This window comes from Felis catus, chromosome D2 (genome assembly GCF_018350175.1).
Source record: "Felis catus isolate Fca126 chromosome D2, F.catus_Fca126_mat1.0, whole genome shotgun sequence".
Classification (NCBI taxonomy): domain Eukaryota; kingdom Metazoa; phylum Chordata; class Mammalia; order Carnivora; family Felidae; genus Felis; species Felis catus.
Genome location: NC_058378.1, coordinates 54934618 through 54947360, shown reverse-complemented (window position 1 = coordinate 54947360; position 12743 = coordinate 54934618). Strand labels below are relative to the sequence as shown.

Here is a 12743-nt window from a genome sequence, read left to right as displayed (position 1 = left end):
ACTTCACATCCAGACCCTTAGATGGTCTGGCAAGCCACCCTGCCTGCCCTGCCCTCTGAATGGGGAATTCTGGCATAGCTTGCCTGAAAAGGCAATAAACAAAGTCCTGCTTAACTGTATGGCAAATACCACAATCAGCTCCCATCCAGACAACAAATACCCCTGGAGTCAAAAATAGAAAGTGACCCAAGAAGGCCAGGGCCCTTGGGGAAGACTCCACTGAGGAGGCAGGCCTGGATCTGGGCCCTGCGCAAGATGAGTCACAGGAGTAAGGAGTGGGCAGGGCATTCAGGCAGGGGACTGGTGCAGGCAGAAGTCCAGAGCTAGGGATGGAACACAAGTCTGCAGCAGCGAATACGCCGACGTGGGGCAGAAGTTCGTGCAGTGTACAGAAAGGTGTTCTGTCCCAGACTGCTGAGACGGGTACAATCCCGAGGGGAGCTGCCCTTCTGAGGGCAGGGCATGGGAATGGGGTTTGGGCTGGAAAACACTGGTAAAGCCCAGTCATCCAACAAGGCCATTTCCCCTGTGGAGCAACCTCAGGCTTGGTCTTTTTCTACAGAAGCCATGAGCAGACTGCATTCTCCCATTTTCAACCCAAAGTGAAGAGATCGCCAAAGGAGGATTGGGAGGCAGCCAGAGCCTCACAAGTACCCCCATCTAGGCAGTGTTCAGTACTTACTTGTTTGGCTTTTATTCTGAAATCCCTCCTGTGGGCCTTCCCTTTTCCTGGCTACCAACTCCTGACAACAAACAGGCTGTTGAAACAACCAGTTCTGAAGCTCCCACCTCCCCCACCAATGGGGAAAAAAAAGCCCTCTGGGATAACAAATGTTCTTGAAGCCAAGTTTACTTGAGTTTAGGGTTTCTGTTACAGCCAAAAGTATGTCAGTGATACAGTATATACATAGATTATGTGGCATTTAGAAAAGTATTTAGATGGAGAGAAAGGTGGGCAGCCAAGGACTAGATTATAGTAAGTGTTATTTGTCTGCTATGTATCCCTTATTTTGTGGAATCATCTCCTGCATTTTGCAGTAATCCCACTCAGTCTCTGTGATTCAGGGGAGGTTAATGCTGATCTGCCCCTCCCCCCCCCCCAACCTCACTATTTTTAGTGGCAGTCACATGGTTCTGATAAGTCAGAGTACTCTGTTTCCCTGCTTATACTGATTGCTTCAGGACTGGGCATATGATGATTTAAACTTGGCCAAATGGCATGCTAGTAGAACTAAATTTTTACTGCACTTATTAGGAAAAACAAATTGTCCTCATCCTTCCATGTAGAGGAAAGTATCCAACACAGGAAAGGGAACCGGGGGATAAATAGAGACTTTGCCCACCTGGTTTCATCAGTGCCTGAAATCCACCACTGGACTCAATGATTTCCTTTTCTTTTGCTCAAGCTAGTTTGAATTGGGTTGAGTTTGAGTTTGAGTTCTATCCCTTTATCTTAGAAGACTCTGGATAAATATCCCTGTGTTCAGGGGCGCCCGGGTGGCTCAGTCAGTTAAGCATCCAACTCTTGATTTTTGGCTCAAGTCATGATCTCGAAGGTTCGTGGGATCGAGCCCCATGTTGGGCTCTGTGCTGACAGCTCAGAGCCTGCTTGGGGTTCTCTCCCTCTCTCTCTCTGCCCGCCCCCTCTCAAAAGTAAATAAACACTTTAAGAATATATATATATATATATACCTGTGTTCAAATCCCTGCTTTGCCACTTATTAAACAAGTGACTTTGGACAAGCTACTTAGGTTCTGGGAGCCTCGGTTTTCTGGGACTATAACACCTCCTATGTCATAGGTGGTAGCGTAAGTATTTGGCACAGCATGGACACTTAGCAAGCGCTCAATAGGCGCAAGTTGATCACTTGTGATTTTTTTGGGGTGCCCAGCTATGGGCTTGGCTCTGTACTCCACAAGAAACCAGAATTTTCTCATGTTACTCATGAAGCAGTTTTCAGAAGCCAGACTTTCCCATCCCCGCTTTATCTGGTCACTAGAAGCCCAGCTTGCCCTCCACGTGAGTAAGGAGGAACAGCACTGAGCCTGAGATCAAACCTTTCAGTATGTAGAGCACATGGGCAGATGCTACTGAGAACAGTGTGAGCAACAGAGACCTGATTTGGGGTCTGGGAAAGAGAAGGTGAATGTCATGCTCTGCCTGAAAGAAGAGGTGGTCCTTGTTTGTCCGAGAGGAGCAGGCCTGCTCTATGCAGGGGGTGAGAGCAAAGCAAGGGACCATGGGTCTCTAGACACTTAACACGTGAGTGCTGCAGTACAAAGTAGAATATGTGCAGCGTGTGTGCTTCTGAACTAGAAATCCATTCCCAGATCTCCAAGCAAACACGAAGATTTTGCATATTCAGATGAATCCTCCGGCAATCTTGCCTAAGACTTTAATCAGGTCTCTTTTTTGACTCAGGGCAGTTGTTGATAGGATTACTACTCAGTTCTGTCTCTCAAATGCACCTGGAACAGACATTTCTGGGTAGTATTTTGGGCCCTGTGTGGATAGTGCCCATGAGGCAGCAACTGTGGGAGTGTTTTCAGGTACAAGTACCTCAGTTCAAACTAGTTTAACAAAAGAAAGTGTATTTATTAGGTTATATGACTGAGGAAGTCGACACGTAGTTCAGATAGGATTTGATCAGGGTTTGGCTCTGTTTCTCTATAGATCTCTATAAGTCAGTGGTTCTCACACTTGAGAATCTCAGAATCACCTGCAGTGTTATTAGAATAGATCACTGATTCAGTAGGTCGGGGGTAAGGGCTGAGAATTTGCATGTCTAATAAATTTCCAGCTCCTGCTGCCACCACCAATCCAAGAACCACACTTTGAGAACCACAGTTCCAGACATCTGCCAGCGGCAAGCTGGCTGTGTTGCGGGTTGGGGGATTGGGAGGTGGGAGGGGGCATCAAATAAAACTACAATCCAACAAAAGTCCTAAGCTCCACTCTTATTAAACTGGCCTGAATCCATCACTGTAGTAAATGTAGGAATTGAGTTGCTTTGTCACAGGAAATCCAAACAACTGGGACTCGAACTTGATAGTTCATTTTTTGTCTCATGTAAGAAGTCTGGAGGTAGGCATCCCAGGGCTGAGGCTGAGGTGAAGGCTCCGTGATGTCATCAGGCACTCGGGCTCCTTTTGGTTTCCACTCTTCCATCCTAGGGCAAGGCCTTCTTGCACATGATAGTGGTATCCCTACACTCGGTACTGTGTTCCAGATAGCAGGAAGGAGGAGGAACCTCAGGCAAAGGAGTATGTGCCAGCTGCCTCATCTAAGTGACTTTCCAGGAAGACCCATCCAATTGCTTGTCCAGAACTGGTTCGTGACACCCCTCCTCACTTCTACAAGGGAGCTGGGAAGTGACTTTTTTACCTGGCCATATTGTAGCACCAAGAAGTAAGAGTCTATTGATAAGGAAGAAGGGAAATTAGGGGAGGAAAATTATCCTGACTCAGGGAACTGGAAGGGGGATCCATTCACCTAAACAACATGGCTGATAGGGAGGAACTGTTTCATGCAGTCATGTGGGCAACTCTAGCTGTAGGGGGGGTTGGGAAATACAGCTTTACAGTTGAGCACACTCCTACCTGAACAAAAATCAGGATCCTCTTCACAAGGAAGAGAAAATGGTAACCACTGGGTAAGCTACTAGCACTGTTTGTCACAATTACCTTAAACCCCCTCTAAGGAGTGGATTTTTCTAGAAGCCTCCTTTGTTTCCTTGAGCTCATTGATGAGTTTTGTAAATCACGTTTTGTGGTAGGATGTGGGAAAGCCTAATTGCTCTGTAGGAGATGGAGAAAGGGCGAAATTCCTGGGCACTCCTGGAGAGTAGCAAGGGAGTTAAGACTTGCCCCAGGCAGAGAGTACAGACTGAGGATCTGCAGGAGATTAGACTAGAGAGAGCTAGACCACCAAAGTATTAAAAAAGCCATCTGTTTGTAAACTGATGGCTCCATGGGGGTAATTCTCTTGGAGGTTCTCAAATTTTAGAGAAAGGCAACAGTAACAGGAGTCCAGTTATTCCACAGAAGTAGTCCAGTGACATATTGGAAAGAACTTGCATTTGGGAGTCCTACTGACCTGCATTGTCACCTATAAATTGTGTGAACTTAGCACAGTTACTTTTACCAAAATGGCCTTCAGTTTCCTTATTTGGAACAAGTAGAGGACTAACACCTACCTGTCAGGAGAGATTCCGGCAATGGATTGAACACACAGCTCAGGGAAGAGGCTCCATCAACATTATCCACAAAATTAGCAATAGGGCCCTTCCTGGTGTATCTGTCTTTGTATTCCCCAGTAGCCCAGCTGGGACCAATGCCTATAGGTGCTCCCTGACCACCCAGTGAAACAGACTACTTTGGCAGAGTTATGGAAGGGAGGGAGGGTGCTCTCTGAGACCCTTGGACCATTAGGGTCTTGGTATGAGAGTGGCAGCCTCAAATGATCATACATCTTTGCTGACCCCAACTCACTTCTAAACAACTGAGGAGCGCCATCATTCTCATCTAGTCATGAACGTGAACATGCTCTTGGAGTCTATTGGAGTGGAAGGTGGGTTACATGTTACAGTGTCTTTTCTGCTAGTGCTTCTGCCAAAAGTCAAGGAACAACTTTATAACTGCTCTTGCTGGTAGAACTCCCTCTTTAGTGAATGATATTTAAAACATCACTGAATACTCACTGAGCACCTATTATGTCCCATGTGCTGAGAATAGGAGACACTCCTTCTGTCCAATGGTTCAAAGCTTAAGCTGTCTAGGGAATTGCTGCCCTACCCCAAGATAGCTCTTCTCCTTAACTCCCAGTGTTTATAACCTATTTGACTCCCGTTCCTAGGAGAACTCTTTGGCTAATAGGAAGGCACTAAACTAGACAGACCCACTCCAGGCTGGAAGGGAGGACTGTGCACTGCCATCTCAGAAGAAAAGCAATTCACTCTTTTTTCTGTCTAGCCCTAAGATCCCTCTAACACTAGAGGGCAGTCTGGCCCCATGGACCTAAGGAGGTCTGCCCTATACCCCACTGCCATCCTCAAATGATTCACCTGGAGATGAAGTGCTGGCACAGTAAAATAACTTCCAGAAACCAATTTACCTAAAAGGTAAGAACGCAGGCTGTTTTTCAGGTAAGAGACAGAACAGGGTTTGGGCCTTGATTCTACCACCTTCTAGCTGTTTGACCTGGGGTAAGTGTCTTAACTTCTTGGAACTTTGATAATGCTTACCCATAAATGGGTTTTGTGAGATTATATGTAAAACACTCAGCACAGTGTCCAACCTATGGTAAACCTTCAATAACTGTTAGCTGTTATATTTATTTTGTTCTAAGGAATATCTTTCTCTTAATTCTGGATACTCCTCTTTTATTTAAAGTCCATACATCTCTTCCTAGGAAATGTGGTTGGGGACCCGCTAAGGAGATAGCTATTGTGTATCAGCACTATAGTAGGAGCCTTGCATACGATGTCACACAATGTGAATGAAGGAATTGTTATCCCTAGTTTACAAGTACAGAAACCGAGGATAAGAGAGGTTGAGTAAATTGCCCAAGGTCACACAGTGAGGAAGTAGTAGAACCTAGATTAGAACCCAGGCAGCTGGGCTTCAGAACTCTTCCCCAACACAGCGGGCTGTAGCAGTAGTAGTTTCTTGTACCTTAACCCAAGGTAAGTAGTAAGGCTGAAGAAGGGGGTTGCCATGGCTACTAACTAGACCCCTTTTCAAGTAATCAGATCCTAGGTCTGCTCCAGTTTTGCAAGAGGAGATGCTTGTCTGGAAACTCTCCGCAGCACCTGCCCCTGGAGGGAGCTGGCTGCCCCTGAATTATTTAGAGAGTCTCTAGACATTTGATATAATGAGCAGGTGTGGTTGCTTCTCTGACTTTCCCTGACATGCCTTTACTTACCCCTTTTCCCTCCACATACTTGCCTATGAGGAAAAGGAACTATCAGCCTTCTCCACAATGTGTACGTCTCTCTCCTCCCAAAAATTGTGGACTGTTTCCCTTGCAAATTTCAAAATCATGTTGATTTGAGTGGAAATTGGTGTAGCTAAGACCCTAACTAGTAAATGGATAAATTGTCTTTTTCTATTGATATACAGTATCTTTTCCCCTATCCTAAGCTTATACAAGTCAAACTAGAAGACTGTATATGTATAAATAAAAAAAACAGTAACTAATAAAAATGTTCATAGTATAGGTTACACCTATGTAAAAAAAAATTATGCTTAGAAAAAAGACTGGAAGGAAATACGAATATAAAGGTGGCACTTGGACTCTAGATTTTAGCCCATAATAGCATATGAAATAGCACAATAGCAGTTATTACTAAATCCAATGATTAGGGTCACGGGTTTTCTAGGATCTGCTCCCCACTCACCTGGCTGCTCACATCCACCCCTTGCCTTGACCATCCATCCATCACGTTCTCTCTCTCACCAGGGCAATTGCCCTGGTAGTGAAGAGTCATTTCCACCTCTGCTCCTGATCCTCTGTATCCAATCTGTGACTCCGTATTATTATCAGCATCCTTCACAGTACCCCAATTAGATTTTATGTGAAGTCAAACTGAATCCATTGAATCCTAGCTAATAATATTTTAATCATAGATCTCTTTACAACCAACTATTTGAAAACAATTAGCCATTAAAAATCTTGTGTTTAAAGAATATTTATTGACCTGGGGGGAGGGGGAGGTTCACTACAAAATGTTGAATAGAAAAAACTAGGCAATATAACAGTATAATTTTTTTAAATAGTATAATTATATTAGGGCGCCTGGGTGGCTCAATCAGTTGAGCATCCAACTCTTGATTTTGGCTCCAGTCGTGATCCCAGGGTCGTGGGATCGAGCCCTGCAACCAACTCTACACTGAATGTGGAGCCTGCTTGAGATTCTCTTTCCCTCTGCCCCTCTCCCCTCTCTTTCTAAAATTAAAAGATTTTTTTTAAATTTTTTTTTCAACATTTATTTATTTTTGGGACAGAGAGAGACAGAGCATGAACGGGGGAGGGGCAGAGAGAGAGGGAGACACAGAATCGGAAACAGGCTCCAGGCTCTGAGCCATCAGCCCAGAGCCTGACGCAGGGCTCGAACTCACGGACCGCGAGATCGTGACCTGGCTGAAGTCGGACGCTTAACCGACTGCGCCACCCAGGCGCCCCTGAAAGATTTTTAAATAATATTTAAATAATATAATTAATATTTTCCAATTGTATTATAGATATTTGGTTAGAAAAAAAGACTGGAAGAAAATAAATCAAAATATAATGAGTGATGGATTCTCATCAAGCAATGAGACTACTAATGAGTTTTATTATTATACTTTTCTAAGCTTTTCTAAATTTCTGTGTTACTGCTTGAATTATTTTTAGCATATTTTTCTCTTTTTTTTTCACAGCTACTAGTATCTATTCCTATGGGAAATAATTGGTACAATGGTGAAAATAAAGTTTTTTATAACATCTTTTAAATCTAAAGAGGGGTGCACCTGGGTGGCTCAGTCAGTTAAGCGTCCAACTTTGGCTCAGGTCATGATCTTGTGGTTTGTGGGTTCGAGCCCCGCATCAGGCTCTGTGCTGACAGCTCAGAGCCTGGAGCCTGCTTCCAATTCTGTGTTTTCCTCTCTCTCTGCCCTTCCCCTGCTCATGCTCTGTTTCTCTCTCTCTCTCTCTCTCTCTCTCTCTCTCTCTCTCTCTCTCTCTCTTTCTGTGTCTCTCAGAAATAATAAATAAATATTAAAAATAAACAAACAAACAAATAAGAGAGGCTTATTTTTCCATCCCACCCCCCTTTGCAGTCTGTCTTTTGCAGACAAGAAATCAAGGCTCAGAGGGTACATCCAGACTGGTGCTCAGGGATTGTGGCCCCACAGGAGAGACCGAACCAGTTAGTTCTAGGACAATTCCAGCCTGTGGCTCTATCAGCTAATGCTCTGGTTCCCCTACCCTTTTGTACTCACAGCCCTCCCAAAGCAAGAGAACTTCAATAAGCCATGAAGTTTTCCTGCTCCAGGTACTTCTTTGGACTCTAGTTTTCCTTCTCTGACTCACAAATAAGGCTACATCTCTGACTCTGTGTTTCCAGATTCTGTTTCAATGCAGACAATTAGATGGTAAATAATTCAAGAGAACGGAAACTGGCAAAGTGGTGTGTGATGTCCAAATAGCTATCTTGTTTACCCTCTGGTGTAAACTTCAGGCTCATCTGCAAGTCAGGAGCCCTAGGAGTAGGTAAAATGTGCAAACACAGGAATCTTCCTGTTTCCATTCCTTCCCATTGTTGAATATTGTTGAGAGTGGGAAACAGCTTCCCAGTTTGGTTAGCATAAAACAGCGTGGCTTTGGCAGACAGACTCAGATAACTTGGGCAAGTCTGATGTTCCTCCCACAGTGGGCTAGGTGTCCAGAGTCCAGAAGCACCATCTGTCCTTGGGGTAAGGATTCATGATTTCAAACTGAGGTCTCAGCACTATCACCACCCATCCTCCATTTCTTCCTTCTGTGCAGTGAGGGAGACCCCTTTCACTCGGCCCTTCTACACCCGCCCATCATTAAAGGAGCAGTCTTAGCTAAGACTGTTTGAGTTACCGGTGGTAACATAAGCCACATTTACCTTGCTTAAGAAGAAAAGGATTGACCTAGGGTGTCTCATAAAGCCAAGGGCAAAAACATAAAGCTGGCCCAGCCTCTCAAGAGACTGGAACTAGCTCAGGCGAAAAAGAAATTTGTGGCTCAGGTAACCAGGGACTCCAACATCGTCTGGGCGCTCCTATGCTTCTCCTTTCTGCGTGAAGACTTCATTTCCTCCTACTGGAGACTGGCTTCTTCCATGAGCATGAAAGACTGAGCCAGTGGAATATTCCAGACTTATTCTCATGCCTTAGTCCCACACCTCCCACCTACTGCAAAAATAAAAAAGTTCTGGCTCCCCCTTCCAGTGCAGAAGAACTTTAGTTGGTCTACTTGGGTCACCTGTCCTTGCTGTAGTAGAGATGCAGAAGAGGGGCCATGGCATGATCTGGGCTAATTCAGCCACATATGCCTTTAGGACCATGCCATGGCTAAATTTTGAAATGATTTAATAGGACTTATTTTTCTGGATAGAATGCAGTAGGTAGCAACAATTCAATGTTCCTGCTGAAACAACTAGAAAAAAAGCTGGATAAGTTACAGAAATACTATTTTAAAAGATATTAGAGAGTTTTGGTAGCAACAAGGACTGATGAGCTAAAATTCTGGAGAGAAAAGAGCCTTTTCTGAATGAACTGATAATCTCTGACCACTTTCTTCCCTTGGGGAAATTGCCAAAACTGGGCACAGGCCAAGGATAGAGGTTGACCCAGGCATAAGGTTTTTACTGGGACGAAGAAGTCAGTAGAGCTTTTGTTGGACGGTGTGATCTGGAGGAGCCTAACAGTGGAATCTAGAGTAGCTCTAAACACATGCTTAGTTTTCCCCACGGGGGACATTTGCTGAATTCCGAGATGGAGTGGGAGACACTGCACTAGAAGTATCTAATAGCACAGGGAAATTTCCCAGACTTTCAGTACATAGGAAACAAAGTCCTATTAGAAGGAGGAGGGCTGCATCAAACATAAGATGGGTGTCCCCTTCAAGATATTTGCTAAATTAAAAAAAATTTTTTTTGATGTTTATTTATTTTTGAGAGAGACAGAGACAGAATGAGAGTGGGTTGGGGCAGAGAGAGAGGGAGGCACAGAATCTGAAGCAGGCTCCAGGCTCCGAGCTGTCAGTACAGAGCTTGACGCGGGGCTCGAACTCACGAGCTGTGAGATCATGACCTGAGCCGAAGTCAGACGCTCAACCGGCTGAGCCACCCAGGCGCCCCAATATTTGCTAAAATTTTAAACTGTGTGGGGCAAGAGACCAAAGAGCCTGAGCTCCTAAGAACAGACTGAATCTTCTATTTGCTTTGAGCGTTGGAAAGACAGAGACCTGCCAGGCTATCAATCAAAACCTTGCATGGACTCCCTCCAAGTAACAAGATAACCCAGTGTTGGACTAGACTAATAAAGCTGCAGTCAAGCCCCCATGTGGCTGAATCCCTGACTAGATTGGGACAATCTGCCTCTTACCCCACCTGGTAACAGAAGAAAAAGAGAATCACCACTGGAGGAAAATAATATCATCTACAGCATTTATGGTTCCTTTATATAGTTATGAGACATGTGAGGAGCAGGGAAATATGACTCATAATAAAGAGAAGAATCAGACTATGAAAGCAGACCTACAAATGATTCTGATATTTGAGTTAGCAGACAAGGACTTTATTATAAGTATTATAAAACATGTTTAAGAAACTAAAGGAAAAGGACACGATATATGTTAAGATAAAGAATTTCAACAGAGAATTAGAATCTTATAAAAATCGAGTAGACATTCTAGAACTGATAAATGCAGTATCTGAAATTAAGAACTGATTAAAAGAAATATTTCCATACCTGTTAATTAATACCTACTGGCCTAAGCCTCTTGAGTTTCCTATCCTCCCCCTCCATGGCCATGTGGCCCTCCCTGGACAGCCTGGACTTCCTCATGATCCAGCAACTCCAGAGTTTAGAGCTGATCCAGTCAGGGGCCTCCAGGACCTGCTACACTACTGATGCAAATCTCCCTTCTGATTGGTTGGCGTCTGTACTTTCCCATCGTCAACTACAGTAAAACCTTGGGTTTTGAGTAACTTGTTCTGTGAGTATTCCGCAAGACAAGCAAACATTTCTGATAAATTTTAACTTGATAAATGAGCGATGTCTTGCAATATGAGTAGTATGTTATGCCAAATGTCACGTGATCATAACTGAGCCAATGGTTCTTAAAATTCGCTTTGATATACAAGTGCTTTGGATTATAAGCATGTTTCCAGAACTAATTATGCTCACAAACCAAGGTTTTGCTGTATTTTGATGTCACTTCTTGGCACTGTCATTGAAAGTCCCTACCAGAACCAAATGATTGAAGTTTAGGAAGAATTCCCTGAAGGAGGCAATACCAGCATAAGAGGAAAAATGGAAGGACATGGAAAGGGATATTTGTTCACTTATGATACTCAGAAAGCCAGAAATCTGAGACTGAAGCCTGCTGTTTGCTAGTTGGCATTGTTTTATGTTTGCTCCCCACTGTGGCTAAAGAGAATTGAGCAAGCCATGAGAGAAGGGGTTGAATGAGGTGTCCGCGTAGCTGGGTAAGTTTTCTCTGTTGCTAAGTCTCTTGTATCTGACTGACTGGTAGTCCCCACACCAGTTCTTCTCCAGAAGCAGCCAGGATAGCTTTAGTGACTTAAGTTCCTCAAAGGCAAAAGAATCTAGCGAGAACAACTGCCTCCCACAGCATAGGTTAAGAGAGCAGGTTTTAGAGACAGCTCTAGGTTCAAATCCCACATCTGCCATTAACTGGTTGTCTGACCTTGGGCAAGTCACTTTATCTCCCCTGTGCATCTCACAAAGTTTGTAGCAAGCACTGCTGGTTAACTAGCAGTTTCTTCCCTTCTCTGCTGGGAGAGGCCTCATTTTTTTTTTTCTCAGAGTGTTTCACTTCTTTCCCTCTCAACTTGGGTTGAATTGTGCTTCATCTAGCCCATTGCAGTGATCTTACTCGTGTCAACGATTGGATTAGGTATGTGTGTATGGTGCAGTTCTGGCCATTGAGATGAGAGGGATGATCCAGGGGAAGCTTCTTGGAAAGCTTTTCTTGTACTTAAAAAAGAGACGCAAGGAAGACACTATCCCTCTGCTAAACTTTGTCTTGTTCCACGTGGCTCCTGGAAATTCAACAGCTATTCTGCAGTCATGAGGGGTACTACCCTGGAGACCAGAGCCAAATGAGCAAAAAGGTGGAAAGAACCTGGGTCCCTGATAACATCATGAGCCTCTAAGTTAACCAAGCTTCAAGCTGCCCTTGCTGGGAACTGCACGTTACAAATAAAATAACTCATTTCCTTATGTTTAAGCTACTTTGAGCCAATATTGTTTTTGAGGATTCGGTTCATAAAATAATTTAAGTAAAGCACCTAGCACAGTTCCTGTTATAAAAGTGCTAAAAGAAATTACAGGTATTATTATTGCTATCATCATTGCTTTTTATCATTATTATTTCTATTTCACTTAGAGTTTCAGCTCTGGTTATAGGGGAGGATAATAAGTCTGACATTTAAAGATGTGATGATAGTGTTCACTGTGGCAGCACTTACACTAAAATTGGAACGATACAGAGAAGATTAGCATGGCCCCTGCGCAAGAATGACACCCAAACTCGTGAGCGTTCCATATTTTAAACAGATAGAGAGGTAGATAGATAGATAGATAGATAGATAGATAGATAGAGATGTGATGATAGGGATGGGGGTGTCAGAGGTAAAGGAATGAATCCAGGTGCTTTGGCTCCTTGCCCAGTGCTCCTTCTAACAATGGTTTTAATTAAGGGTTCTGTGTGTGTGTGTGTGTGTGTGTGTACGCGTGCGCGCACGCATGCACTCACAGGCAATAGGAACTAACTTGGGTTAGCGCAAACTAATAAGCAAAAAAATAATCTTTTCAAAGACTGTTGAGTATGTCACTCAATTAAAGGAAGAGATTAACAAAGAAGATCTAGGCAAGGAAGGAATTAGGACAACTCCAGACACCTCAGCAGCTAGCATCCATGCACCTCATGCCATTGATGTGACTGCTTCAGAAATGTATGTCTCTGCATCTCTCCATCGGGATTT

General features: G+C 43.9%; 1 non-coding gene across 1 annotated transcript; it reads left to right on the top strand.

Moving 5' to 3' along the window:
- Positions 1-12204: 12204 nt before the first annotated feature.
- Positions 12205-12310, top strand: LOC111557148. The gene has a single exon (XR_002737007.2). It is a non-coding gene; the product is annotated as a U6 spliceosomal RNA (small nuclear RNA).
- Positions 12311-12743: the final 433 nt, after the last annotated feature.